The sequence below is a fragment of the Aquarana catesbeiana genome, linkage group LG10, assembly GCF_042186555.1.
Source record: "Aquarana catesbeiana isolate 2022-GZ linkage group LG10, ASM4218655v1, whole genome shotgun sequence".
Lineage (NCBI taxonomy): Eukaryota > Metazoa > Chordata > Amphibia > Anura > Ranidae > Aquarana > Aquarana catesbeiana.
The window spans coordinates 254582055-254586978 of NC_133333.1; positions in this window are offsets into that span (position 1 = coordinate 254582055).

A 4924-nucleotide genomic window follows, 5' to 3' on the forward strand; every position below is an offset into this window, starting at 1 on the left:
TGTATGTGATGTATGGGATGTCACATACGAGCATCTGGAATGGATGTGCAATGATGAGCTCAGGTCAGGGGCATTTTCTGAAAGCAGTGGGCTTGTGTGCAGGATCATAAGTTGGGCCCCCGCAGCTGAGGAAAAGTTTTTGTGCCGCAGCAAAAGTTGGGTGTGATTTTCATTGCGCTGAATATAAGGGGGGGCCAGCCCGTCCATATGTACCACCTAATATCTCTATTTTGATGTGGAATATCTCTGAAATGATGTGAGATCTAACGTTAAAACCACTTGATTTTACCGGATCTAACGAATATCTATTAGCCTGAATGATTTTTGGGCTGAAAATTTGATAAGGGGGGGCCAGCCCCCCCACATTAATCACTTAATCAGTCCCTAATTATGTGAGATCTAACGTTAAAAACACTTGATCATACCGGATCTAACAAATTGCTTCCAAAATAGCTAACTGTTTGGTCAATTTTTTGATAAGGGGGGGCTGATGACGGGTTAGCCCCCCCAGCAAATAACTGTTAATATCGCTTCTTCTGTGTGAGATCTAACGCAAACAACGGTTGATCTAACCTGATCTAACAAAGATCTAACAAACTGCATAAGATTTTTTCAAAAATTTTGATATGGGGGGGCTAACCCGGCAGAGGTGCCTTTTTCAGGGTACAATATGAAGTGCAGTGCCAGTACAGTGGGAGGAGCTTTACATTAAGGAAACCCAAGCTGAGTTTAGGTTCTGTATGTAAGCTTTAATAACAAAGTCAATGTGGTTTGACAACATATAACGCACAATATCTCCGCAACCAAAGCTGCACAAACGTTTATTTTTGCGGCACAAACCAGCACAAACCCGGCACAAACAAATGGTGCGTTTGTTTTTAAAATTCAGGAACATGGGGTGCAATGTGGGCGGGGTTGCAGCAACTATAACGCACAATATCTCCGCTACCAAAGCGGCACAAACGTTTATTTTTGCGGCACAAACCAGCACAAACCCGGCACAAACAAATGGTGCGTTTGTTTTTAAAATTCAGGAACATGGGGTGCAATGTGGGCGGGGTTGCAGCAACTATAACGCACAATATCTCCGCAACCAAAGCGGCACAAACATTTATTTTTGCGGCACAAACGCGGCACAAACGAATGGTGCGTTTGTTTTTAAAATTCAGGAACATGGGGTGCAAAATGGGCGGGGTTGCAGCAACTATAACGCACAATATCTCCGCAACCAAAGCGGCACAAACATTTATTTTTGCGGCACAAACCAGCACAAACGCGGCACAAACGAATGGCGCGTTTGTTTTTAAAATTCAGGAACATGGGGTGCAAAATGGGCGGGGTTACAGCAACTATAACGCACAATATCTCCGCAACCAAAGCGGCACAAACGTTTATTTTTGCGGCACAAACCAGCACAAACGCGGCACAAACAAATGGCGCGTTTGATTTTAAATTTCAGGAACATGGGGTGCAAAATGGGCGGGGTTACAGCAACTATAACGCACAATATCTCCGCAACCAAAGCGGCACAAACGTTTATTTTTGCGGCACAAACCAGCACAAACGCGGCACAAACGAATGGCACGTTTGTTTTTAAAATTCAGGGACATGGGGTGCAAAGTGGGCGGGGCTTGCATTAAATTGAATGTTTAATATCTCAGAAACCGAACCGGCACAAACGCTCATTTTTGCGGCACAAATCAGCACAAACGCGGCACAAACGAATGGTATATTTTTATTCGGGTTTTACAAACATGGGGTGCCAACTTCACACAGCTTAATTTCTTCAGTGTTGTCACATGAAAAGAGAAGAAAATATTTACAAAAATGTGACTGAGGGGTGTACTCACTTTTGTGAGATACTGTAAATGTCATATGGGTGCAGTGTTGCACGACCGTGCAACTATCATTCAAAGTGTGAAAGTGCTGAAAATTGGCCTGGGCAGGAGGGGATGAAAGTGCCGGTATTGAAGTGGTTAAGAATAGGAGCGAGGAAGGTATCTGGAGGAACTGCCTCAATAAACACCAGCCACAGCAGGAGGACCTATCGCCTGAATCTCATAAAGGCTTCTGGATGTACTATATCCCCCCCTAGTGTGATCAGCCTGCTGACAAACCAAGGGGAGCACAGGGCCACCTGGCAAAGGGTACTTTCTGCCATGCAGAAGAGGCGTGCCCAGGTGACACATCCTCCTTTTTCTATGTGGAGCCCACCAGTAAGAGACAGGTGGGGATGTCTTGTCTGTAAGGACAACAGTCTAGTCAAGCATAGCACACTCCAACATCGTTCATCATGGGGACCAGGACACTTGAGCTGTCACAGCTAAGGCTCCCAGACCTTGTCAGAGGTGATGGCCCAGCAGATAAGGTCAGAATACTGAGTTTAAGAAGGTTTCCCTGATCCCTTTGCTCATTGCGATAGTCAAGATTCTACTGGGTGGAATTCCAATAAACATTATGACCACAGATTAACTTATTACAATTTTTTTGTGCAATGAGGTTGATAAGCAAGTGTCTGATTAACAGATCTGTTGTTGTTTAAGACTGGCCAAAAACTATCCAGCATTAAAGTCAATACAAACACATCAAACACACAATATACTCAGAAATCGTACACAACACAGACTGTATTTAGTGCAGAACAACAACAGCAAAGTAACTCTAAATAGGTTAAAAAAAAACAGTGAAAAGGTTGTGTGGGTGATTGAGTAGCACTGATACACAAGATGCAAGAAAATCTGTTGTTTTTTTATTTTTAGTTTTTTTGTCACTATGGCCAAAAATGTATAAAAATCTATCTCAGCAAATTGGATCGATCCGGGTCCAACCTTCAACCTTTTAACTTAGTAATCGATTTAAAAAAATTTCTGTTGATTTTGTTTGTTCCCTCGCAAACACTATTTGGGTTTCCCCCAGGGAGCCGTGAGCAGGACATTCGGTTCAGATCAGAGATGGATGAGAGGACCCTGATGTGATGGAAGAAGCTCTGACATGATGGGGGAACCTCTGGTGTGAAGTGGGGGGCTATGATGTGATTATCAACCTCAATGCACAAAAAAATTGACATGAAGGTGTGAACTCTTATCTGATGGGGGGCTCTGATAAGATTGGGAGCCCTCTGATAAGTTGATAAGATGGAGGAACCTCTGACATGAAGGGGTAACCTCTGATCTGTTGAGGGGCACCTCTGACATGATGAGGGACTTCTGATGTAAAAGGTGGGGGGTTCTGATAAGATTGGGAGACCTCTGATAAGATGGGAAACCTCTGACGTGAAGGTGTGAATTCTTATCTGATGGGGGGGGGGGGGGACCTCCGATAAGTTGATAAGATGGGGGAACCTCTGACATGAAGGGGTAAACTCTGATCTGTTGGGGGGGGACCTCTGACATGATGGGGGACTTCTGATGTAAAGGTGGGGGGTTCTGACAAGATTGGGAGACCTTTGATAAGATGGGGAACCTCTGACGTGAAGGGGTAAACTCTGATCTGTTAGGGGAGGGGGGGGGGAACCTCTGACATGATGGGGGACTCCTGATGTGAAAGGTGGGGGGTTCTGATAAGATTGGGAGACCTCTGATAAGATGGGAACCTCTGACGTGAAGGGGTAAACTCTGATCTAATGGGGAGGACCTCTGATATGAAATTAATTTTATCTAAGCGATTGTGTGCATCATCCCAGGTTAAGGTTTCCTATTGATAAGTAACATTTACAGCTGCTCGGCATGGCACCAAGAAGATTTTGGTCATCACTGATTTACAGCTTCCACAGAGGCCAACTGGTTAACCCACATGTACAGGGCCGCTGATAAGGCAGTACAGCCAGCTCTCCTGTACTGGGCCCGGGCACCTGTAGAGCAGAAGGGCCGGCTGTACTGCCTTATTGCCAATAGTTGTGGCTACTCCTGCAGCGCTGTCAGCTTCGCCTCCTCTCCTCGTCTGATATCTGCTGCTGCAGGCACACGGGGGGTTTGTTTCAGGATGGAGAGTGGGGAGAGGTAAATATGCCCTATTTACTGGCCTCTTCCTTTCCTAAATCAACATAATGAGCTATCGATACCAATCGCTCCTGTATCCATTCATCACTGAAGCATAGTCACTTGTGTTTACTATACTTCAGTTTGTGAATGAACAGAAAGCCGCAGAGGCTCCCTATTCATTCATCTCCAGAGAAAGAGACAGGGAGAGAAAGAGACAGAGGAATCTCTATCCTCAGTACCTCTCTGTCTCAAATATGAGACATCAGGGGTCCGTTTAGACCCCTGATATTTTACCAAAGGCGTGGGCCCTGTCAGGTAAGGCTTTATGGGGCCCCATGATTTCTAACAGCAGACCTGCATACAGTATGTATACTTGCATTGTGCGAAGCTGGACCAATGTAAGTATGCAGAAAATATCATTATCCCTATTCAGGTTTACACCCTATGGTTTTAGGCACTTGCAGCGGCTGATTTAATCACTGAATATGCAGTTTCTTTACCATATTGTTCCTTGTTTATGCTCCTGTTTAGGCTGGTGCCATGACCACTGCCTGTTTCCGGGTGGCTCCTTTCTCTTGCAGAATCGTATGGAGCAACTCCGACTAAAGATCTGCCTCCCTACACTGTGTGCATCAGTAGAAACACACAGCCTGATAGACTAGAATGGCAAGGCAATCTCCTGCTCCTCCCTCCTCCCACTCCCTTTCTCCAAACTAAACTCACGGCAAAGACGGGTTGCCTCACCATACATGTGATAATTCCAGGCTTGCCAAAATAGCAGTATAAGGTGCAAAGTGAGAGCGCTAAAGACATTAACATCCCCAGACACATCTTCCCTCCTGCCGATTTCTCTACCGGAGTGTTTACTTTGATCATGAATAGAACGGCTATTGCTATGGTCACTAAGAGCAACAATGTAACAAGAGTCAGAAGAATGAGGGACA